The sequence below is a fragment of the Phalacrocorax carbo genome, chromosome 4, assembly GCF_963921805.1.
Source record: "Phalacrocorax carbo chromosome 4, bPhaCar2.1, whole genome shotgun sequence".
In the NCBI taxonomy this organism is placed as follows: Eukaryota; Metazoa; Chordata; class Aves; order Suliformes; family Phalacrocoracidae; genus Phalacrocorax; species Phalacrocorax carbo.
The window spans coordinates 83,781,682-83,807,709 of NC_087516.1; the positions used below are offsets into that span (position 1 = coordinate 83,781,682).

The 26,028-nt window shown below is 44.4% G+C and overlaps 1 long non-coding RNA gene across 1 annotated transcript in view; it reads left to right on the top strand.

The window, feature by feature from the left end:
- The window catches only part of LOC135313214 (uncharacterized), a 323,303-nt gene that overhangs the window by 118,136 nt on the left and 179,139 nt on the right, over positions 1-26,028 (top strand). Inside the window, exon 6 of the long non-coding RNA XR_010372855.1 lies at positions 20,153-20,263. This is a non-coding gene — a long non-coding RNA (uncharacterized LOC135313214). The remainder of the gene's footprint in view (positions 1-20,152; positions 20,264-26,028) is intronic.

Sequence of the window (26,028 nt, forward strand, 5' to 3'; positions counted from 1 at the left end):
AGGTCCGCAGCCTGAAGAACTGGGACGAGGGTGGATGTTTTCTCATAGCTGTGCTCGCATGGGGATCCCCTTTGGCTTCAGAGGTGGTTTGAGGTTGGATGTGGTTGGTTTACTTAAAATGGTGACTATGACTTCCTTAGTTACATTGGAGCTTCCAGTCACCACCGCAGTGTAAACAGAAACGAGTTCAAGGAAACCCTCAGGCTTAGTTAATGGATCTGGTAGTTTCAAAGCCTCAGGCTTGCCCTGTCCCTGTTTGCTAGTGCTAGTTTCTACCTAGGTGGAAGCTGCTTGGTTGGTTTTTTTTTTTTTGTTTAGTTACTGTTGTGTGTTTTGGTGGTTTTTTTTTGGGGGGGGGTTCTTTTTACTATTACTGTTTTTTAAATCAGGAATGCTGTGTTTCTGCTGACAAAGAACTGACAGTGTTTATCAGCAGCAGATGTGCCGGCTTTGATGGAATTGCCGACACGTGCATTTAATCTTTTTTTATAAGTGTCAGGCTATAGTTTCAACAATAGGATGGCACCCTATAGTGAGACCTTAAGCTGAGGGGAAAGCACAAATGGACTTTTGTTGTCGTTGGAGGGGAGAAAGGGGAAATCCTGTGAACTAATTAGCTCATTTGGCTCAAATGTCATTTCTGATCAAACCACTCTACTGCTGCTTTCAGTGGCAGATCAGATGTCTTTCGATTAAATGCCATTCAGCAAGACCAAAAAGTGTCTAGGGCACCTGTCATCTGCTCTATGGGGATGCTGGGTATACAATTAAAAACTGCATGTGAAACCTTCACTAGATTTGTTTCAGACACTAGAGTTAGATTTTGTTCTGTCAAAGGGCATTTCTAGGGGGTTGATCAGACAGATGTTGGTGAGCTTCAACTTATTGTCTTCTGCCTCGTTACTGGGAATTCCCACGGAACAGCTTTTGTCTGAGAGACAAAAGCTACCAAGAGCCTCTGGGTGTCCTGTTACCTGTGCTGGTGCGCCTCTGCCTTGTTTTTACGTGTATTGAGGAGTCAAGCGGCCACGTCAGCGGGGGGCAAGGGGGCACACTGTAGTCCCTAAAACTGTAGTTCCTACATTGTAGTGGGAGTATTAAAGGGACTGATAAATGAGGAGGGTTAGCTTTGAACAACGGACAAATGAGCACCAATGGCTTATAGAGAAGTCAGGGTGTGTTTGGGATTAACGTGTGTCGGCATTGGACTAATATTGACATTAAAGAAAAGCGTGTGGTTCACCTTTTGCTTTTTACACACCTCTATGACCTTAGTAACCATGTCTCCCTCCAGTACTTTTTCACTGTTACCAGTGGAAAAGGTCAAAAGAGTAGGTGAAAACAAACCCACAAGTGAGAAAGGTGTTCCTCAGCTCCTGTTTTACATGATGTATTTTCATTTAGGTAATTCTTAGGGATTGCAGTTACGTTGGCATGCATGCTTAAAAAAATGTGAGCCATGGGTGTCTGCCTGTAGCTCTACAAAGAATCAGTAGGTGTTTTATTTTGACACAGGAGCAATCTGTGAAGAATAGCATGCAGATGATATTACTGGAAGGACGATGAGAACAACTGCAGACAGATATGTAGCATTGGTCAACCTGGAGCCACTATTCCCACATTTGTAGAAGTGCTTTTGAGATAGCTGCAGGCGGGGGCAGCTGTGGCAGAATGGAGGAGGCCTGGAATGATGATGTCCAGCTGAAGGCAGGAGACTCCCTGCAGATATTGGTCCAAATTTGGGCAGCTGTAGTTGTACTGTTGTGGTACTTCATTGGCCTTAACCTTTACCGAAGCTTTCTTGGAAAAGTGAGAAAACGACTACCCAGTTTTCCTTTCTTGAGAGAAGGATGTCTCTAAAATAGCCTCACTCTCATCGAGTGTTCAGTTGGTGCTGTGGTCTTGATAGCGAGCGCAGTGGATTGTGCAAGAGGAAAGAGGGCCAAGTTCTTACTGGTGTAAATCTGGCATCTTCCCAGTGATGTCACTGGTGTTGCACACAATCTGAAAATATGGTCCAGATGGTCTTGATGATAGAGAAATATCATCAGCCTGGTTCTTTCTCTTGCATTGCGCTTCATGCAATGATTTCACACCTGTGAAAATTGGTACAAGATCAAAATGGGAATTCATACAGATGTAGATGCGCAAAAAAGTGCAAGGCGCTTGAGAAGCCTGTCTGTGTTTCCCAGAATAGCTGCACCGTGAAAGAACAGATTCCGGGAGTGTCCAAGTGGAAGCATGAGTTCATAAGTTTGTTTATTCTTTGTCTATCTTTGGGTAGTTGCACTGAAAGCATCTTGCATGCAAACGGAGAAGATAATTTGTAATGGAAATAGCATTAGCAGGAGTTGTTAATTATAAATATGAAGAGAATGTGATTGCTTGAGTGACAAACTTAGCTTTGTTTGACACTGTCGTGTCAGAGCTGACGCTGGGATAAAATATGTTTAACCTCTGTCTTCATAAGAATATGATAAGTGTAGACGTGAAGGTAATGTTTTGCCAGGTCTACCTGTGGTGTGCTTCAGTAATGTGTGGTTGAAAGTCATAGAATATTACCTGTTTTTACTCTCTTCAGAACTCCCTAAAAGATAAATACCGTTTCTCTGACTCTTGTCTGATTCAGATTGTGGAACTAGAGGAATGAGATGATTCTGCAGGTAGCAAGTTCTTACCTCTACCAGTGGCTGGCCTGACCCTCCCTGATGGAACTACTCAAGATAGTTCTGCTGAGGTTATTGTGCCTAGATGAGTACTGGTCAGCTTAGGAGAGGATTCATTATAATAGGGGAAAGCACTTCTGTCTTAATTTGATAGTTACAATTTCAGCGTGGTGGGCTGGAAGTTTAGAAGATGTCATTTGACAATAAGGGCCTGGTCGACTGATGCCAGCAGAGCTCACATGAGCTGTGTTGGTATACGGTGGCCAGAGATCTGACTTGGAAATAGACGATAGCAGGCAGCACCTCCTTAACTCATCAGAAATAATGGCACTAGTTGTCAAGACACCCGAGAATGGCTTTTTAGAACTGGCTGCAGTCAGCAACCCTTGGCATTGGTAGGACTCTGCAGACAGGATCTGCTATCAATCAACAAGATCTAACCTCTGGCAATGAGTGGACAGTGTTTTATTTTTATTAAAAAAAAAAAAATTAAGAGGGAGGCTTGCATCTCAATATTTCAGCAGTCGAGTGTAATAGAGTAAGAAAGGTGTCAGGATGCATTTTATCTAATACAACAGGATGCTGTAGGCAACACTGTTTGAAATTTGTTGAAAAGCAGGTGACAGCCACCCATGTAAAGAGTCTCACTTCCTTGAAGTGTGTTATGCTGTGCTGTTGCTATTAATTTCACAAGCTTTGCTCAGGAGTGGGGAAGTGAATGAGTGATGCAGTACTGCTATACAAAGGCGCCTTGGCCTCAGAAGTTCCTAGGCTATTTAAACAAGTTCCATGTAATCCACTTAATTGCATGGGTAAGCTTGTCAGGAGAACTTCCAGCAGACGCACATCGGTGATGCGCTCAGAAGTGGCGGGGGAAACAAACTGAATGCTGAATTACTGTGGTGCATTACTGTCTTCCTGAGTTCAGAGGCAGATCTAACTCCAAGTCAATAATTAGAGCAGCTGCTGCTAGATCTTAATATAGAATGAGTCAGGTGTGGCTACTGTGTAAAGCTGACAGCAGGTGTAGCAGAAAGCATTCAGCTGGAATGGGAAGCTCTAGGTAGGTAATAAAGGGTCTACAGCCTCACCCGTCAGATCTGGTCAAGTTCCCAATGAGGGAAGTTGCATTCCAGCTGTCCCCGCTTGGTTCTGCCTAAATTTGGAATCCTTTGTGTTTCTGGTGGGTGGGGGAAAACGCATGGGCAGGAGTCAGTATGGACAGATGGCTTAGAGTGCTTCACTGCAGAAATCGGGGTTTCGTTAGCAGAAGTGCCAGAGCTGCTGGTTTTACAGTTAGGCACTTCAGTAATCCTGAATCGGAGATCATCAGGTAGGAAACTCATTTCTTCTGGTGCTGGTTTTTTTTTTTAGTTAGTTTTAAAGAGTTTTTAGTCAAATGCATGACAGGCTAATATTGTGTTGACCAGGCTAATTTAAGAGAATTAGTAAAGGAAAGTTCAGATGTTATAAGTACAAAAGGCCTTTGCTGTACCTAATTACAGTTTATTGGGCCTGTATGTAGTTGGAGTCATGCTTGTGTACCAGCAGGAAATAAACACTAATACAACGTAGGAAGGAGGTTGGAAGTGTTGCGCTACTGCATTTATAGTCCAGAGCTTGGGGAGAGGTTATCTCGGTTCTGGAGAGCATCAGTTCCTACACGATGGAGACTTCAGCGTAAGTACCTATCTGGCAAGCAAGCTAAGAAGCGTTCTGGGGGAAGCCTTGTGTTCCTTTTAATCATCTTGGGGAAGCGGACTGTGGGAACTAATGTGCTTTAGCACATGATGGCTTGCTGCTTTGCATTTTCATCTCTGTCATAGAAACAAACACTGGGAAAGGGAGGGTTTGTATTATTCACACATTACAACTTTGTCTTGGCAGACAGGGTGGAAAATAAGATCTCTCCCCCCTTATTTTCAAAGAACAGTGAAGGTTTTCTCTGAAAGTCTAAATTTCTCTCTTATGGAGTCATTGTTGAGTTGAGATTCTGATTTCCATTACACAAACTCCAGAAGCAGAAACAAATTAAAATGTGAAGGTTATGGCTAAGAAGGAAGATGTGTGTATTCAGCTGCACTAACTTCTTGTCTGGTTGTGGGTATAACCCTTCTGCTCTGCCTTGCCTTGTCTTACTGTTGAGTCTGGAAGGGTCTGGCTACTTTGTTTACTGTGTTTGCAAAGTATCCTTATTAAAGGCGAGGAGTTCTCAATTTATAGTGGCTCTTCCAAATGACACAAACACCCACAAATTCCTGCAGAAAGAAAACTGGGTTTGTACTCTGTAATGTTTCAGAGGCTTTCGAAGCCCCCCTTGAAGGTATTCAGGTACCCGAAATTAGCTCTGCCATGAAATTGTCAGAGGCTTGTCATCTTTGTCAGCTACCACAACATTAGTTCATGTCTTGCCAGTTTGTCTAAACCAACGGGAGAGCAATTTCCTGTAGTGGTTTGTGAAGCGGATGAGCCATGTGCTGTACCTTCACCTGCTGCTTCTTTCCTTCTGCTTTGTGGATGTTCAGTGGCAACTCTCCCAACTTCTTGCTCCTGAATTTTGGGTGCGGGTAAAAGTATCAGAAAAGCTGACAGCTCACTCGAGCACACATTGAAACCTGGAACAATCTGTGGGCTAGAGAACTTCTGTCTCTTGGTGCTATGTGTAATCAAGGTAATCAAATGAACCCCGATTGCTGCATTTGAAGCCATGTGAGGAAGTGTCTGTCACTCATAATCTTCCTGTACTACATGTATTCCCAGTACCAGGAGCAAACTCCTGGTTTGCAAATTCCTAGTAGCAATGCAGGGTGATGTTTTCCCTCTGTGACTCTATCGTGTGACTTCTCTCTCATTTCTGTCTCATGGCCTCTATGGGGGAGACCATGCCGAGGCCCAAGCTGATGTGTATGTGAAATGCTAGCCTTCAGGTGTTCTAGGACTGAAATGCAGCTGTCACTCTGCAGTCTGAATAACAGGAAATTTAATTTGTTGGGTGGAAAGAGTTAAATGAACTTCAACTGAAAAGCTCTCTCTCTCCCTCTCAGGGTAGAAAATAGCCAAGGGCAACAGCGGATGACTAATGTGTAGAATATTGCAATTAGTATAGCAAGGTACTTACAGGGATCAAATTAAAAAATTCATTAACGTACGCACTTAATTAAGAAACACTTTTCGGTTTACATGATAAATTATGACACCTATTAAATCTTCCAGTACAAGCTGTAATGGCTTCTTTGCTCCTGGGCAGAGAACTATTGCCTTTGAGGTCCTTCGAACCTCCCCAAGGACCAGCAGCGTTAGTTACAAGTGAGTTAAAAACAATGCTTTTTCTCCTGTGAGGTACAAGCCCTGCTTTACTGGAAAGTAATTTAAAGTTAAGAAACCAGCCTGGGGACTAAGAGACCCATCAGACTGCAAGCACAGTGCATGATTAAATAAACAAGAAATGATCGCGAGAATAAAGAATGAATAAGGCTAGCAAAATGCCGAGGTGGGTCCCAACGAGTTGGCAGGATACACGTGATGAGAGTGCATCTGGGCATGTCCCTGTGTGACTTCAGCTGCGCTCCACCCAACTGGTTCAGTAGTGTCAAGGGTCTTAAAAGAGTTTCTTCAGGCAGGACCCTCAGCTGCAGGTCTTGCTTCGTGTTTTGGGGTTTGTTTCAGTTTGGGTGGGTGTTTTTTTTTTGTGGTTTGTTTTTTTTTGAGGAAGCCCAAGCACTTGAAGGGTTGTAGCATTCAGAGGTCCCAAGCCGTGTTGCTGCAGGCGCAGTGATATGCCGCTGTGGGGTGGGAACCAGGCTGTTGATACTGCTGCCCAGGGAATGTGATGGATCAAAAGGAGGATTTAGTCAAGTTTCTTATTTTCTAAAAGAGACCAAAGCTGCAGTTTCCAAAGCACCTGTTATTGCAAGTGTGGGGGGTGGGGGGAACCAACTGATGAAAACCTTTCCCTTCATTATGGTTTCATTGTCAGAAAAGAGAGTTCTGAAGTGCAAAAACCAGTTTATAACAGACTGCTAGAGCGCGCTCTGACCTTTAGGAGAATGCTGTTTCCACTTCATTTACTTAAATGTGCTGGGCTTTTTAATGTGGATTAATCTACACTTTTATAATCAGAAAAGTCTGTCTTTATCATTGGCAAGAGGCAACTATGGAGTTAGCGATGTCGGAGGGTGGTAGCCAGAGTTCTGGGTGACCCTTTCAGAATTGCCAAGTGATGGTCCTTGCTAAACAGACAAGTCTTACATGATTTTTTCCAGTTACTCCAAAACCTGCCAGATAGATGTAGTTGTTGCCTTTTTTAAAAAAAAAAAAAAATAAAATTATTTTTCTGTCCTGTAAGCTACTCTTACCTTCAATCAGTCCCTGATTTGACTTGGTACCATAGCTAGCCAGGAACACTGCTGCAGCCAAGTGAGTTTGAACCATGGCCCGGATGTGAAATTCCACATACCCTTACACAAGCAGAAGCAACAGCATTAAGCACGACCAGAGAAGAGATCAAGTCTTTGAAGTGGTAAAGAGGGACTTGCGGCATACATGTGCTATAATCCTGTGGAAAAATAATTTTATTTAGACTCATTCCTGAGCAAAATCTGCAAGCGCTTAAGCTGCTTTCAGTCTTCTGAAAGGTGTCTACCTCTAGACACCTCATACCACTTAGGTCCACCTCAACAGGGCTTGGTATCTAGCGTCCCTCTAGCACTTCAGGCACCTAAAGTGCCCACGTGATGGTTTTAGTCCAGAGTGGTTTCCGAAATCAGTGTGTTACGTTTTAAGATTCTAAAATGAAGCTCTTTAAAATCTGCCTCTGCTTACGGTCCTGAATATTTTAGTCGGTCTGAACCTGTGTTATGCTCCCAAGACCTTAGTAGGAGCTGAATACATTATTCTCCCAGACTGATGTGAATTTTTTCATAAATGAGTTTGAGTTTTGAATAATGTTGATGAAATGCACACAGTTTATTAAACAGAGCAATTCTAAGTAGTCTAAAGATTTACTGTTCATTAACAAATGTTTGAATGAACTTTAAATGAGAATAACCCAGGAGAAGCAGGAATGATGTCTTCATTGTAACAGGTACATAAATATAGTTCAAAATGGAGGAGTTTTTTTCCAGACACCAGTGCCTTCTGCTTTGATGTAGAGCTATGCGGTGTGCACAGCCAGTTGGGGAATGTTTTGCACATGTGTCTGTTTCTTTGAAGCCTGATTAGCAGCTTGGTGAGTTTAGTGGAAACATTTGACTTTCCCTCTGATGCTCTTTGTGTTGGTTGGGTTTTGGTTTTTTTTTTCCCTTTGACCTTGGCAGTCTGTTGGCTGGTGTTAGGTTTTTCCCCCCTTGCATCTTCCGTCTGGCACCCCAGAGTCTGACCCTGACCTGAAATACCACAGCGCTTTGGGGAGCTGTGGGCGCTGTTCCAGGTTAGTAGTGCGGGACGGGGCTCTGCTGCTGCCCTTGGGAGCAGCTTTTCACCTCTCCATTCACCTCTCTGCCTCCTCAGGATCAGAATTCTGTTGAGCACTTCCACAAAGGTCTGGCCTTTCACTTAATTATATGGAGTGCAAGTAATATCTAGCATCCACAGTATTTTATCGACACTGACAGGCCTGCATAAATAAATAAAAATCTTACTTTATGCAGTGAAATATCTTGTTGCTTTTTAATAAATCAATAACCGGAGATGACACGAGAATAGCGTCTTGAAAATGATTTTTGAGGTGATGTGGAAGGCACTAGATTATACTTATTAGTGATTTTTTTGCAGATTGTTTGGTTTGAAGTAAGTTCCCTGAGGAGATGTCCAGAATAGTCTAGAATTACTGCTAATCCCTGTTTTAGTTAGCATTTACAGGTCTACATGTTTCTTAAAGTACAGAAGGTACCTTACTTTTTCAAGAACTGGTTCCAAAAGTCACTACCAAATAAATATTGCTGTCCCATTTCAACTAACTGCACATTTTCATTTATGGCATAGGAGAAGAGTTGCTCTGAGCTGAGAAGAAATAGCTCAGATTTCTGGCTTTAGTTCTGCACTCGGGAAGGGTTCTTTTTCTGGACAGCGTTACTGGGATGCCAGCACTTCTGTGCGCATAGCCTGTGATAATGGTTAAGAGTTGTAGTACGTAATATGTGTATGAGTCCCGTATTAGCGAATAGTTCATACTCAGTGCAAAAATGAAGGCTCTCTTAAAATGCTGGTAGCTGTAAGGCTGAAATGGCAGGCCCCGCGTGGTGAAACGAAGAGCCTGATGGCACAGTGGTTTGGAAGTGGTGCGTATACTTGGGTCTCCTTCAGTAACTGCAGGCCTCCCCCCTCGGCTGTGCACCAGCTTTAGCCCAGGTGGGCAGCACTGAATCACATCAGTTAGTTCATTGGCTTCTGTAGGAAACGGAGTAAGTGTTCGCAGGCAGAGTGGGGTGAGCTGGGACCAGGGTTACGGTTTGTTCTGAGATTTATACCCCAAGATGCATCACTCAGAAAAGCTATGGCATGAGTAACCAGTTGCACGGTGACATGCTCTTTATCTAGTTTAGCTTGGCTTAAATGTGAAGATGTGTCTTGAACTTGCGTTTGCACTATGGTGTATGCTTCCTTCTGTATTTATTGAAGCAGCTGAACATCAGAGCGGGTTTAATGAGCGCTGATACAAAACTCTTACTCAGTGGGAGACTTGCTATTAGTCGTAGTGTGCTTAGGGCTGATGGCTCGTTTGCCTGTGTGGTTTTCTTTCAGAAGAGGTTATTGGGTATCCTGGTGGTGCGGAGCCAGAGGTGGTGCCTGTTCAAAGAGTTAATTTCTCCATTCGTAATGGCACCTTTTGAAGTTATGAATGTTCACGGTACACAGGGACATGTAAAAAGTCTCTGGTGTAATGGCCTGCAGTGATAGTTCAGCTGAGAAAGACAGGAATTTGTTGAATATTTGGCGTGTACAGTCACAAAAAGTGAGCGCATGTTGTCTGGATCACCGCTCTGCAGATGCGTGATGCTGGGTGTCTAAAGCCTTGTTTACATTTGTGTGAAACTTTTCTGTCACCTTCACTACTGAGAAGGAAAGATGTTTTGAGGGGCTGACTACCTCCTTCAAAATGGAGTATCTGAGACATGAGGAGTTCCTTTGGGAACGTATTGCTCAAGTGTGGTGATTATTCTTTGCCCAGCAGCTACAGTCCAAGTGCGACTGTGTCCCCTGCTTGCTGTAACAGCCCTTGGAAATGTGCCTGAAGCCCCGATCTGGAGGAAAACTCGAGGACTCTGAGCTTTCCGGTTGCCGCTGATGGCTGTGGCTACTTCCTTGATGGCAGTGGCTGTGTGTGCGCTGCTGGTGGTGATCTGTCCACAGGCTGTGTGCAGCCCTGCCCGTGGCGCACGCAAAAAAAAGGTGTTCACCACGAACACTTAGAAACCGTTGTTCTTGTCAGTTGCTTTAATCTCTTTCTAACCTTTGTAGGGTTTCTCTCTCTCCCTCTCTGGTTTATTGCCTTCATCTTGTAGGCACTGGCATTGAATACTGATGAGGAAATACTTGGTCTAAAGCCAGCTAGTCAATTTTGGTTAATTATTTGGAATGGTGATTGGCAAAAACCCAGCCCAAATTTTTGTAGGTAACTTAGAGTGTAGGTAATAGTTTACTCATGGATAATGATCTCTACCTGTAGGTAGCAGAAGGGAATGGTTATCGAGATGCAGATGTGTCAGTAACAAAGGCTGTTTTAGGAAATGGCAAACACTTAGACTGAGTTATCTGTTTAATTACTGAGATTGTAACTAGAGCTGCGTGGTAAACCCACCTGTTCCTTTGACTTGATTTCCTGCACCTTAAGCCAGGTGAACAGAAATAAGGGAGAAATAGTTTATTCTTACTGGGAAGCCAGTTCCTACCTCCACTTACGTGCTAGACTTCTGGGATGTTGTATTTTACTTAATATCAGCCAGCAATAAATTGCTACCGCTTCGAAGCAAGCGGGAAGCAATTGGATCGAAAGGTGATTGAGAAGAGCACTTTTGGATTGTAACCTGTCGTGGGGCACAGCTTGTATTCTTAGCAAATACAGATTTTAGTGTTGTGCAGCCTTTGGGCAAATACCTTGCTCCTCTGAAGGTGATGAGCTCATCAAGCAGGCTCATGGGGCGCCTTCTTAGTATCACTGTGGGTTTGCCAGAATGTCAGCCTTGACAAATGTTCCTACAGTGCTTATGACCTGAGGAACGCTGTTCCTTGGTGTAGCTTCACCCTTTTGCCTGTTTCCAAGTGTCAGTTTCTTGCTCCACGGGCGGAAGGCAGAGGGTGTGATGGGTAGTCCCAGGGAGGGACCTAGCTACCTGTTCACAGATGACAGAATTGCAGGTTGGAAGGGACCTCAGGGGTCAGATGATCTCATTTTCCAGAGAAGACAGAGGAGAAAGATGGGGAGTTCATGGCAAGGGAAGGAGGATGTAGAGAAATGGCCTGGTGAGATGGAAGGTGCAGGGCTGGAATTTATGGTCGGGAGAAGGAGTTTTGTCAGAATCGAGGGTTTGTAAGCAGGAGCAGACACTGCAGGTCTGCCCCTATAGTTCTCTCCTTGAAACAAAGACGACAGCTGAGAACACCAGCTTTTCAGTGATGTGGGTGATGGCTCACTCTCATCTATAGCTTGACGATGGACTCATAGTCCCTACGATGCTTTGTAATGAATTGGCAGCTTTACAGTAGGTTGACCGTAGTAGAAACAAAGCGAATGACTTAGTCCCACCACAGACGTAGAAGGCTTATTTTGGAGGGTGATGCCAATTTGAATGAAATCACTCTTCACAGGATGTTTAGTATGTTCTGTTACAACTGGCAACGATGTGCCCTCTTTTGCAGACTAGGGACAGATACGAGTTATCTCAAGCTTTGGCACTGTTGGGAGATTCCTGTTAATGTGTTCAAGCATTTGAACTCTCTCTCTGCTATAAAATATATCAGTCAAGAATTTTGAACAAAAGAGCAACATATCCCAGTGTATGTTCAACACTCTTAAAAGTGACAGATATAGCAGTGGAAGACCAAGAAATTGATGGGCTCCTAGACAGCCGTTCCCTCCTTCTGTGAATGGACTGGACCCATTTTTTTCGTTCGCTTAAAGCTGTTGGCTTTGCACATGGAATCCACTGAAGTTTCCATCTTTTTGTTCCTTCCTCCAGTGCAAACTGTAAAAATCAAAAGCTGGGCCCCTGACATCATCCTGTTGCAGCAGTGGGGTGACGATTTGGGTTTTTCCTCCATTACTTGATTTTTTAATTTGTTTTTTCCTCCTTGTGAAACACTTTGGGACTATGTGGTGTTATTTCCAAAAGGGAACAGGTTGGAGACATGCCTTGGAATAAGAAGCAGGTCTTCAGGCTGTCATTCTGATTTTGCATTAGTGACAATATGAAATTCAGCTCTGCCCCTCAAGAAGAGAGCAGAGGCTTCTCCAAAAAGATGAGGAAAAAAACCCTTACACTTTGCCTAGCAACAGAGCAACGTCTCATTTCTGAAAATCAGATTCTTCAAGTCCTGTTGGTTTTTTGGCATGCTGACGTAGCAGCTTGGCTTCCTTACCGAATGGGGCAAAGGGACGTAGGGCAGCCCAGAAGGCTGTGTGCACAGGTACGGGGGGTCGGCTTGACCTGTGTTCTGAGGTGTTTGACCTGCCAGGTTTCCTTCGGTGCCTTAGGGAAGATCACCCTCCAGTGACTTCAGGCCTGGTGTGAGGGAAGGGTGCTTTGCAAGCAGCAGTCTGCCTTCCTGCCTGGCACCTATAGCTCTTGGGATCCACACATTCATGATCTGAGAAAAGCTGATTTAATACTACTAAGTCTCGTGCACAAATTGCTTTACAAGCAGTGTTTGGCATAGTTGATATGATTTACAAGTCAAAAAAAAAAAAAAGCCTACCGAGCAGCAAGTTGCATCTATAAGAAAGCTGGTGGTTTGAGTGGATTGCATACGGCCCAGGAGAGGCAAGTAGAATACGAAGCATATGTTTGGCACCCACAGGTACTGCAGAATCAAGTGAGTGTGAATTGCTAAAACGTAGTTTACATAATATGGTCAGTAATATGCAACAGATGGAGTCTGAATGTATCGCTTAAATCATGAAATTTCTGAATGCTGTGAGGGATTGTACAACAGCAAACTTTAACTTTGAAGGTAAATTGATAAATGATTTTCTATTTATGATAGCAGGTGTGAGCAAAGCCAGTGGAATTAGGAAGGCTTTTTTACTCTGGACGGTAGTGCTGGCTACTCATGTGCATGAAATGGTTCATATTGGGAAACGCTCATGTGGAAGAGTAGGTGGTGTGTGTGACCCAGTCTGCAGAACTCCCTTACACTGATTCTAGACTCAAGTTACTGTGGGGTTTGGTTTTGGTTGGGTTTGTTTGTTTGTTTTTTAAAATTGAGGGGGGAAAAAAAAAGGTGCTTGTAGAGGTATGTGGATGGAAGGGAATTCTTCTGTCCCTTTATTTCCCAGTCAATTTTTGAGTAGTTCAGTTAGAGCAAAACCCTCTGCCCCGTTATTATTGATTGCAAATTAGCCTGGCTCAGCTTGGAAATGTTTCTTTCCAGGATCGGCCTGTGGTGTCACCTGGGTCTGGATGGTGCTTTTGTCCTTATGGGGCATGGCTGGGAAATAAGATTGCAGAGACAAGACTGTAATCTGCGTGTATGCAAGTAACTACCCGATAACCATGTTGGTCAAGCAGCGTTTAGTATTACAGGCTACAGAGTCTGGGAGTGGGGCTTAACAGTGTTACTAAAAAAGGCAAACCCCATTGTGTTTAAGTCTTTGACGAAGGTCGTGATGAATAAGTGTTTCCAAGGCTTTTGCGGGGTACCTAACCACCTTGTACGCTGTTGAACCTAGGCTTTTATTATTACGCATGAGCCTTGACTACAGATTAGCTAAAGCACACAAAGTCACAGGTTTACGCTGCAAAAGGAAAACCTTTTCTGCATTAGCACCTGGCACCTTAACTCTAAGATGATACTGTCCATCGTCATTCAGCTAGTGATTCTGTTCTTGGTGTGTGCCGAGTGGTTCTTTAGTGGCTATATTGGGGTTCCCCCCCCAAATCAATCATTAGTGTGTGCAGCAAAAAACTGTGCTCAGTCTGCCTAGTAACACTGCGGGGGTGGCATGTTCCTTGTGGGACTTAGAGATGCTTGATGTCTGGTTTCGCCAATGCAATATTCAGACCCACGCTGGAAACGCTGGAAAAGTGGAGGGTGCTTCCAGGGACGTACTTTACCTCGAGCAGCATTTTGCTGCCTGCTCTGTTGGTGATATACAGGAAGAAGTCACACCGACGTGGAGTAGCACGGAGCAACTCCAGCCTGGACGTTAGAGAGGAGCATCAGGCCACAGCATAACAGTCACTGGTGTGATTGCAGCGTGTGAAGGGTCAGGAGTCCGTAAGAAATTTAGCTAGGAGGCTTTGTGTGTATAACTCATCGCTAACGTCTTAGCAGAGATGAAAGTTGGCACATATATAGTCTTTGCTTGGATCTTTTGTTGTTACATACTTTGCCAAAATTGAGTTTGGCTATTTTCATTTTATGCAAGTGTGAAAAATGTTATCTGTTTAAGTTGCTTCTTTGCACTTCTATGAATAAAAAATGGCTTTAATTAAATTAAGGAAGAGCTTTGACAAGTGATTTGTCTATAATACGTACTTATGGTTTGTGGCATTTCAAAGAATAAATAACCAAGATGTTGAGGCTTAAACATTGGCTGCTGCACATGTTCTGTCAATTCCTTCGTCAAGAGAGAAAGGCTGCTTTGCGTGTGGATTTAGGTCCAGATCCTGCACACGTGGATCTCACACCACCTTCAGAGGTAGGGGAGGATGCCTGTCATTGACATGGTGAATGAACTGAACTGGAAGCAGCCCAGGAAGTCTCTGAAGAAGTCAACTCTAGTTTTGTAAGGCAAGGAGAAGCAGGGCTTTGATTTCAGCTCTGCAGACACACAGAAGAATCGGAGACAGCAGGAAACTTGCTAAGTTCATATGCAGATAAAACCAAATAAGCTGCAGCAGGTTAGAAAGAATTGAGGCTTTGGAGAGGCTTTGCTTCAGTCCCAATAACACACCAGCTGTAGGGGGAAGAGAAAGTAGTTGATTGTGGGTGAAAAAAAATCAGAAAAAGAGGTTATCTGTTAACAAGTTTCCAGACCAAAAGGGACGTTTTGCAGCAAAATGCTTTCCAGGATTATTCACAGTGATGTGATTTTGGCTTTGCCTTCTTTAGCATTGGAGATGACTCAAAAATGGAAATAGAAGTGTGGAGAAAATCCTTAAAACAGTGAATCTTATGTTTTAAAACGTTTAGATCATATCTTAATTTGATATTGAGTTTTTCATAAATCACTTAGCCTTTTGACCTGCCAAATTTCATGGACAAGATGTAACTGAAATAGAACACAAGTTTCTTGAAAATACTCAACAGCCCCCTTTTTTTTCTTCCCTTCAGTAAAAGTAACCGCAAAAGCCTCAGGTTTAAAAAACAAAAAAAGACCCAAACCCCAAACAACCAAAGCGATTGATGGGCCTCATACAAACTTAGTCATTTACCCTCACAAGCCAAGTCCTGCTGTCAGCTGGCAAAAAAAGGTCCTGTTTTCTTCTGAGTTTGGTGTTAGTAGCTGGAAATGCTGATCAGGATGAATCCAGTGAATTCTTTGCTTGTGGGGTGGTAAATACTTGTTTGAATTGCAAAGTCGTCATAGGCTCAATTGTGCAGTTTTCAGTTACAGATAGAATTTGTCTGAGTAAATCCTTCCATGCCAGTATAACCGTGGATGGATTGTACCCGTGAGCTTTGCCTGACAGTTGTGAGCTGGCATTACTGAAAATGTGAGAGTTCAGGAAAGTGCTGTCAAAATAAGCGATTAAATGGTAGTGATTCACTTCTTCCTTGGACTGTAGAGCATATTAGAGAAGGAGGAGTAGACCAGAGGCTTTCTTGTGAGGTAGGAGAGCAGCTGGATTTACAGTATGTCTATACTGATGTTTCTGCTGGTGTAGCAAATTCTGACTGATATAGGTATTCTGGAGAAAAGGTTTTGGTTGCCAGTGTACCACATGCAAGTGTTTGATGCCATTTTCATTGTCCAGAGAAGGAGAAAATGGTTTGACAGAGAAGGAAAAATAAGTAGTTCTGTACTTCTGGTTCATAACATGGTAGCTAATGCGTGATAACTAATTGCTGTCCAAAATCTTGTTAGCACCTTCTGGAGACAAGCCTCAACACCATTAAAATTAGACAAGTTGTGGGTTTTTTTTTTAATGCTGAGGACTGTGTACATGGGAGGAAGAGAAGCAGTGATGAGATGCTTTCTGTGTGACCATGGGATAGGGAGAATTGTTTCTGTGTACTGAGAATGGAATGACCTGAGGACTTCCTGAGCTTGCAGGAGGGGAGGACCTTCCCAGTGCTAGTGCTGACATGGAGCAGGTTCAGGATTTAGTGCCGGTAAAATAACCAGAATCGGGGGATTGAGTACCGATATGCCAAGCACCGAATGCTTAAGACAAGTGTTACATTTCTTCAAAATACTTGCTAATGTAATCTTGCTTTCTCAGCAATCTTGCGCATCGCCTTGTAAATACCGAGCAGTGAAATGTGATTTTTTTCACAGCCCATCTCAACTGACAGGGAAGAGGAGTGGTTTCGTGGCGTTCTCTGCCACTTGCGGTTGCGCCCTGGCTGGTGGCTTTGCGAGAGCGGTGCTCCAGGCGCTGGTAGCGAGCTGCTTTGTCACTAGTGCAGTGTCCAGGCAGATTGGTAGTGTGAGCAACTGAAGATAATGAATAAACGGCAAAAAACCAGCTGTTCAGTTACTGCGGATAGGAACAGTGACCATAATCGCTCACGTAGTTCTTCACTGCAGTTGACACAGGTTTGCTTCCTGTACCCCACCCTCGCAAGTCCGTTTTTAAACACAAAAGAAAGGAACATAATGTAAACAGGCTGTGATTCAGCAAGCGGCTGTTTAATTCCATTCTCTCTGCATTAACAGGGGATTTGGCGCAGGTCGGGGCAAATGAGAGGGGCTGGTGCAGAGCATGGACCCTGTGTGCTGGCTGGGTTCTGCTTGTGGCTTCCCTTAGTCCAGGCCCTTGGATGGAGGGTTCTCACATCATGTGGCTTAAGTGCGTCTGACAAACCAGCCGCCACTCAAACCTCTTTGTACTGTAATTCCCCCACCTCCCCCCCATATGAATTTAGTTGTTTAGTGCACACGTACAACAGAGTTTTGGGTTAGTTCTTTCAAAAACGTTGCTAGTTAGTCTGTACCAAAACTGCTCTGGAAATGAAATGGATGTGCACTAAGTGGTGACATCTGCAAAATTTACTCAACGGTTTTTATTTTGCACTAGGAACTCTAATGGAGATGAAGCTTTTTTAACCCCCCTGGTTGTGAACCTTTGCAGCTGCTTGAGGCTGAGACACAGATAAAGCTCTAGCATGTTAAGGACTGTACGCAATTGTACCAAGGCTTTGCAAGGCAGGCATAAGGGAAATGAGCTGCCATGGAGGAGGTATATTCAGAGGCTTCTCACCACTACTCCAAGTAACATCAGTCTGTGATGTCAAAGCATGCGCTGGACCCTGGAGGAGGTGATCAGAGCTTTGGAGAAGCGCCTTGCCCCTGAGTGGTGGCGCACAGAGCAGCAGCAGGTGGCACCTGGAGTTAAACTGAACCTGGGTTAGAGCCTGAGGCTGATCCGCTGTGTGCGCCTAGAGCGGCATGTCTTTGCTGCTCCTGCTGAAGGGCCCAGCATGGCAAACTGCTGCTGCTGAGGCCGATAGGGAGCTTGGAGCATGCCTAGGAGAAAGTCTGTACCTGCCAGGAAGCATGAGGACTCCTCCAGCTACAAGATTGGCTGAACTTTGGGCCTGCTTTGGCTTTACGTTGAAAAGACAGCGCATGTTAGCAGCTAGGAGGCAACTGAGAGTGAAGGTATCAGCTCACCTCAGGCTGTCATTTTTAGTGTCTGCGTTGAAATCCTAGGCCTTGGTTCCCCTGCTGTTTAATATGTCTAGCTGTCGCTGTAACTGCCTCGAGAAAGTTACAGCTATGGGTGAAGAGGCAGGTGATGCTGCTGTAAGCGTGTGGAACCTTGCTCCCGAAGAGCGGAGGCAGCGTTACGTGTGAAGCAGAGCGTAGGTCTGGGCTTGGCCAGTTGCCTCTGCTCTTTGGTGGTGGTGAACTTTGCACGGAGCTCTCTCTGAGAGTGACTGTGCTTACTTCTGCAAGTCAGCTGCAGTCTGGTTTGTGTGGTACAGCCTACCTTTTTTTTTTTTTTTTTTGCCCTGACTCTTTGACACCCACCACCTCCCTGCCAGCCTGGTGTGGCTGATCAAGCTGTTCAAACAACTGGAAGACATCAGAAGTTAAACACTCATTATTTTAATTTGATGCTAATCATGTGTTAATGAGACTAATCCTTGCAATGATTCAGGTAATTTGCTTAATGGCTGCCCGGAGTACAGATTACAGCAATCAGTCATGTCTGATAAGATGTCTGTTGTGGAGGAGGTTGTCAGGTGGATGAGGTGGGAAAAGACTAAGGAGTAAGGTCTGACCTCGTCTAAGTCAGGAGCCTTACTGTTCAGAAAGGGGAGGGAAAAAGAAGCCCTGCTGCACAACCTTGTGCTTCACCACCAGATTTGTGTCTTCCAGCAGCCAGGGAAAAGCAGTTCAAAGGACTGTGCTTAAGGGCTGTTGTATCAGGGGTCTGATCCTCTCCGGCCTTGAGGAGTCGTCACGCGTGAGGGTTTAGACTGCATCTGAATCAGACACTGTATTTTCTTGAGGTCATTTGGGTCATGGCAGAGCCTTCAGGTATAAAAAGACATCTGAATCTGATATCACAGGGGTTGGAAGGGCCCTCTGGAGCTCACCCCGTCCCACCCCTGCTGGAGCAGGCACCCCCAGAGCAGGGGCACAGGGCCGCGTCCAGGCGGGGGGTGAATGTCTCCAGGGAAGGGACCCCACAGCCCCTCTGGGCAGCCTGTGCCCCTGCTCTGGCACCCGCACAGGGAAGGGGTTTGTCCTCATGTTCAGGGGGAGCTTCCCGTGTTCCAGCTTGTGCCCGTTGACCCTTGGCCTGGCGTTGGGCACTAACGAAAAGAGCCTAGTCCCATCATCCTGACACCCACCCTTTAAGTATTTATAGGTATTTATGAAATCCCCCTTCGGTCTTCTCTTTTCCAGGCTAAACAAACGCACGCCTCTCAGCCTGTCCTCATATGGGAGACGCTCCAGTCCCCTGATCATCTTTGTGGCTCTACGCTGGACTTGCTGAAGGAGTCCCACATCCTTCTTAAACAGGGGGGCCCCAAACTGGACACAGCACTCCAAATGTGGTCTCACTAGGGCAGAGCAGAGGGGGAGGATAACCTCCCTTGATCTGCTGGCCACGCTCCTTTCCATGCACCCCAGGATACCATTGGCCGCCTTGGCCACAAGGGCACGGTGCTGGCTCATGGTCAGCTTGTTGTCCACCAGCACTCCCAGGTCCTTCTCAGCAGAGCTGCTTTCCAGTAGTTCAGCCACCAGGCTGTGATAGATATTATTTATGATCCTTCGCTACTATGAAATGGTATAATAATGTTGGAATTGGTGGTATTCCCCTATTTTATCTGAGGGAGCCTATCGTGGGCCAGTCGAAGTGCCTTTCTGCTTCCAGCTATGTTTTGGATTCCCTGCTCTGCCTTTCCAGCTTCCTTCAAGGGTTGTTCACTGGTGCAGTGTAACACTACCTGCATCCGTAGGGTTGCTGGCGTACGTCACTAGGGTTATACGGGGTGGTTGGAGGTGAGCTGGTTAGGATGAGAATTATGTTGATAAACAGAATCATGATTTAGTTGTTGCTAAGTAGTGCTGACACTAAGTCAAGGACTTCTCAGCTTCTCATGCCCTGCCAGCGAGCAGCCGGGAGGGGGCACAGCCTGTCCTAGCTGACCCAAACTGGCCAAAAGAATGTTCCGCACCAGATGATGTCATGCCCAGTATATAAATGAGGGGGTGGGGAGGGAGTTGGCCAGGGGCAGCGATTGCTGCTTGGGGACTCACTGTGCATTGGTCGGTGGGTGGTGAACTATTGCACTGGGTGTTACTTACTTTATGTTCCTTATGTATTACTGTTGTTATTTTCCTTTTTTTTCTGTCCTCTTAAACTGTCTTTATCTCAACCCATGAATTCTCCTTCCTCCCCCCCCCCCCCCGATTCTCTCCCCCATCCCACTGTGGGGGGAGCGAGGGAGTGGCTGTGGGGTGTTCAGCTGCCTGCTGGGTGAAAGCATGAAGCATGACAAATGTGGTTGGTGATTGAAATATACGAACCTAACTATGGTGCGACTTCGTAGGTTTGGAGCATGGCTTGTGAGGAATCGTAGGAGGGAATGCTTTGGAATTTAAAAACCTGTGTTAACTTTTTTATTGTTACTCATTTTAGACAGACACCAAGAATCCCAGAAGTTTCTCAAAAAGGCAGTTGTGGGATGTTACAGTACCCGGCCTAATGCAGCGGGATCTGCACTGCATCCTAGCCAGCCTGCTGTCTGAGGTGAGTCAAGTGACTGTGGCTTTGCTCAGATTCCTTTCCAGCTCTTTGGATCATGCTTCTAAAGTTTAAAAGCTTTTCAGTATGGGGATCTCTGTTTACACACCTACTAACCTATGAAGGCAAAACATCAGTTAGGGCTTTTCTTTGCTGAAACTCTATATATATATCAAACATCTGCTGCGCCGCGCCCGCCCCCCCCCCGCCAAAAAAAAAACAAACCCAAAAACCCCACAAAAAAAGAACCAACACCAAACAAAAAAAAGCCACCACAAAAAAAAAAAACCACATCACAGCTAAAACATATAATTGTTTATCTGGACAAGATGGGCAAAACAGGTAAGGACCTAAGTCTTACCCTTTTTTCTGCAGGTGAGGAAATGACATGTAGTGGAATTTGATAACGAAGGGCAGATTGGAAATGAAACTTAAGTCCTGTACTGTAATTTCAAGGCTGTGTCTTGATTACTGTGTTCACGCATACCTCCTAAACTGGAAACCCACACCGCTTCTGTTTAGCAATGAAACTTGAAATATCTTTTTGAAGCTGCTCATGTCTGTGCTGTATTGCAGCAGATTTTTGCTGAAGGAAGAAGTGAGGTTCCTCTTTCAAGTTCAACAGAAGTGCTAATCCAGGATGAAGTACCTCTCATGTAGAGTGAACCAAGCCTAGGTTTAAATGAGAGGATGCAGGTGCCCAGATATTACTGTTGGTAAGATGGTAATGTTAGGGTGCTTGTCAACACATCCTTGGTATCTGTCAGTGTGGGCACATATGATAAACCTACATGCTGAGCCTCAGCACCTGTATGTTGCAAAGGTGTGTTGCCTATCCGAGCGCGGGCCATCTCTAAACCCATACAAAACACAACGGGAGAGAACGTTGTTTCACATGGGAGATACATAGCCCAACAGCTACCTGTGAACCTAGAGGTTGTTTTACCCTGTCACCCACAGGAGTAGGGCATTGTTTCAGAGTCTTCATTACAGAGGGTGTTGAAGCAACTGGTGCGCTTAGATTCATGTGTGTTTTGGGGAGGCAGGCAGCATCTTCTTTTCCTCAAGGTATACGTAAAAAAATGTATGCTCTTACAAATTGGAAAAGCAAGGTTGATCTACAGAAGGGTACTCAAAGCTGGGCTGCCTGGAGTCAATATCTGAAGCCCTGAGGAAAGCAATTCCTAACCAAGCACAGTTCTCCTCCTAGCTTCTTATAAGTAAGTTCAGGCAGGTCCTGTTAGGCTACTCCAGTTGTGTCACGAACTGAACTGCCTTGCGGACCTAGGGCTTAAGCGTATACTGCTGGGAAAAACGTTGCAAGGGAGGAGGAAGAGGCAAAGCAGTTGAGGTCACTGCTGGTGATGCCAGGCTGCTAAAATGTGGCCTTGAAGGCAAGGGAAGGCACTGTTTCAAAAGCCCTGTTAGAGTACCTGGTGAATTGTGCAAACCCCCAGGGGCTTGCTAACAACTGCAAAAAGAATGCTGAGCAGAGCTGCAAGGCACGCAGAGCTAGGCTTCCTTAGTGCCGTGGCGGTGCAGACAGGGGATGTTCAGCCTCATTTTCCCAGACTGGCACGTAGGTATGTGAGCTGGCGTTTGGGATTCCTACAGTAAAGAATACAGTGGCTTTTTAAAACCTGTATTAGAAGAAGGCCACGGATCATGTTCCTGTCTGCAAAGTCAGGAATTGGAAAACATCTTCCGTTTGCCTTCAAGATGCGTGGCAGAAGTTACTGTTTGTTCAATGATATTTTGATTCAGCCATTTGTGGCAAAATATGCTTGGATTTAATCAATTTGCATCTCTGCTTAAGGCCGAAATTGTTACAGGCTTTAGGGGGATGACATTGTCCTAAAGCACTCATTTAATGATTTAGAGTAAACAGATGGTTTTATTTTTTCCCACTAGAACCTTTCAGCTTTTCTAGTTACGTACAGATAATAATTATATCTCTCACTTTGATTAAAATGCACAGTATTAATGTCTTACTCTGTCTGGTTTCAATTGCATTATTTCTCTGTGGGTTTTATTAAGTACTGTGGAGTTAACATCATGCACAATAAGCTGTGCTATGCAAGGTTCTCGGTATCAGCCGACATTGAATGCAGGACAGTTGTCACCTTGACAGGGCTAACAGTATATAAGAGCTTATTTGGTGTTGTTAAAGGAGGTTGCTATGCTGTGCTTGCTTGAATAAGTGAGCATTTTTCTTGTACGGTATCTGTTAGATGATATTGGGCCCAATGGTAGACAACAGACAACAGTAGGTATTAGATATTGTTACATTCTTGAGTAACAGGCTTTGAAAATGGCACTGAAATCAGGGGCAAACACCACTGCTCCTCAGGAGTGGGGGGGATGACTTTGAATGTGCATCCTAATAAAGAAGTTGGGAAATTCAGGGGTCAATTCAAGCAAAGTCAGTTTGGAGGTATCGCAACAAGGAGGTACCAGGTCAAGGGAAGAGGTGTTCTCTTCTGCATTTAGGCTGTGATAATCTTGTGTCTGAAGGTATATCTGCTCTTGGGCACTTTCTGTTGATCAGCCAAGGAAGGGTGCACCAGCATCACTGGGCTTGTTGTTGACTTAGCCCGAAGCAGATGAGGAAGTGCTCTTACTAACCCTTTCTACCAGCAGAGCCCTGGGGAGGCAGCTGGAGAGTCTAGAGGAGGATCAGTAACAATCAGCTGCAGAATGCTGGTGTCCCTCAGCCGGAGTAGCTGGGAGCTGGGCTGGCAGTCAGCTCATCGTGGACTCTTGCGAACAGGATAGTAGGACAAGTAGGTGTCACCTGAAATTAGTGTGAAAGATATGAGAGCTCTGCATGTCCACAGGGAAACAGATGATATTGCAGCCAGCAAGCATGTGATAGATAGCGGGAGCTTTGGACCGTATGTGATTGCTGATTTGATGTAGTTGTGGGCAGCCTAGGCAGGAAGGTGCAGGAGGCTAGGTCCTTTAAGCTGTCAAGATAGCTAGTCATACAGAAGCTCGATGACAAAATCCTGAACACACAGAATTTGGGATTGGAATGAAGCAGGATGTTGTTACAGCCTTGGGGGTCCATTTGTTTGGGTTTTTTTAAGTGATTACTGAAGAAAAATGTCAATCCTGTGTTAGTCAGTGGATCGAGCTGAAGGTTGAGAATGCTTTTTAACAGATAGAAGGGCCTGGTTTAGAAATGCCTTCCAGGAACATCGGTGCTGAAACTGAAAAAAAAAAAAAAAAGCCCATATGGTTTGTGATAAAGTGAGTGGCAGTCCCAGTTTATAAGTTTTATGTCTTGTGCTGGTTAGTTTTATATGTTGGTCACTCACTGATCACTTGACCTGTCATTTTTGCAATTATTTGTGAGCACTTTAGGTTTATCAATTAGTTTTCCAGGCTGTAAGTTACCTATTTTGAGAGCATAATTTGTTTATATGTTTTAACAGCATGATTTGTTTCGTGTTTGTAATTAATTTTGAGCTTTCAGTCTAAAATTGCATGACAAATGATCATGGAGAGAGCTATTACCTTGAATAGTACTGCTAAAGACTTGTAATATACTGGAACTTTGTCTCTTATTACTGAGTTGGTTTTAGCAGTCTTGAGTCTGGGATTTAGGGACACTATTGACATAAGAAACACAGGGTACTGTGACATTGCTACTCTCAGACCAGCGGAGTCAGCACTCGCATCCCTCGACATGCTTCCCTAGCACGCAAAGTGAACCTTAAGTAAGGCATTGGGTGTGAGAACCCCTTTATCCCCAACTGCAGAAAACTCAGGGAAGAGCTAGAGAACTGATGCAGAGGCTGGAGATGGAGACACTTGGAACTCAAATCTGTCAGTTTTATTCTACGGAAGAGGGACTAAAGCGACATGCATGGTTTCAGTTTGTAAGTATCTTTGGGGGTGCGGGAGTAAGTTCTAAAGGGCTGTTGTGCACAGCACAGGAGGAAGTTCAGCGCAAGGGAAAAGAGGGGAAACCCAAGTCATAAGCTGCATTTAAGGAAGAGATCAGGCAGCGGGTTTGAATCCGTGAGGAAGATGTATTTAATTGCATGATGCTTGACTTAGTCGAATGCCTTGCCAGAGGACTACTGGAAGAGCTGAAGAAGTTGAGGCAGTGGAAAAAGTGAGACTGACAGAAAGCCCTGGTACCATGCAGTTGGTGCTGTGAGTGTAGGCTGTGTTTAATGTAAGAGCTGGGTTATGAACTGTCTGTCCTCTGCACGGATGACGTCCAGTGTTAACCTTTTATTTTAGCCAGACAAGTTCTAATCACTAGACAAAACTACTGAGTGCTGTTGCACAAGCTCCATTCAGGCCTAAAGGATTGGTATTTCATGAGGAAACAGAGCAGATGATGTCAAGCTTCCTTCTGGTGCTGGTCTCTTAATTAAGAGTGCTGTTAATTTTGTCGCCTGCTGCCGAGTCAGGTGCTTGGCAGTTAGGGCTTGGTTTCAGACTAGGTTTGCATGGGTTGGTCCTCTGCTAACTCACAATTACTGAGCAGAAATTGGGGGAGCAAAAGGATTTTCCCTCAGAAATTCCTTTGCAGCATGTTGCTATGGTGCCAATAGCTTTTCTACCTGAAAACTATTTGAAAGCTTCTCAGTAACTTTTTAGCCACTGAACTGTCTTTGGTAAACCCCCCAAAATAGGCCTGTTACTCTCAAAGTCATTATGTAACCATGCGGTTCTTCTGGAAATGGTGTATTATTATGCAAAACAAAATCATCTTAAGCAGAGATAGGAAATGTCACAGTGTTCCTCTGATCAGATAGCATACCTTAAGGTGAGAAGAGATACTGATTCTGCCTGAACTTTGGTGAACATGGATTCTGTAGTCTACCTCAGTGGACTAGTTTCTCTTTAGGACTTCTCGTTTCCCATTGAAAACTGGTTTTCAATCTAGAATTACTGTCCCGTGTTAAACATGGTGGTTGTGCTTTACCTCGAAAACGTTGATGTAAATGGAGGGACATCGATCAATCTCTCTGCAAAGATCTGTTGCGGGTTTTACTGAAACTTTAAGTAGGCTTTAAGTATGTGCTTGCAATAAGCAGACACTACCTAGATCATGTACAGCTACAGTGAAAAATTTATGTGAACAAACACGTAAATGGAGGAGTGCCAACATCAGGAAGGACTCAGTAAATTATGCTGTGTGACTTCTTGGCCCAGTCAGTCAATCTTATTTCAGAATAGCGAATGAGCTGCTCTTCATGAATTGAGCAAAGCACCTTGAAACAATACAGACAGTCCAGAAACAGAAAATGGCCATTTCCTCCACTGAAAGCAGCTTTTTATCGCTGTTCTTTTTTTCTTCTTAAAGAGCTGGATTGGGAAAAAACAACTTGCCCTGAAGTGATGGAAGCTTTCTTCCTGTGATGACAAGATTTCCTTTTTGGAAAATGATACAATATAATCCCACAAGCCAAAGAAAATGTTGACAATTTCAGTGTCAAACTTCTGTTGGACATACCCAGAAATGTGTAATTTCTCAGTGAAACTACATAAGGCTAAAAGCCACTTATTAAAAGTGAGTAAATTTATGATGAGGATGATTTCAGGGAGACTCAGAGTTATAAATGGGTTTTGAAGGACTTTGTGGGTGGGGTGAAAGATGACAAAATTGAGTTTAAGGTTGTTTAGGCATTTAAAAATGTGACAGTGTTCTCTACTTAAAAACACAGAAAGTTTTAGGGACTTGGATGGAAAGCTTTACTTCACATGACACTTCTAGAAAGTTCTGTTCAGTAGGTGTCATTTTAGAGTAG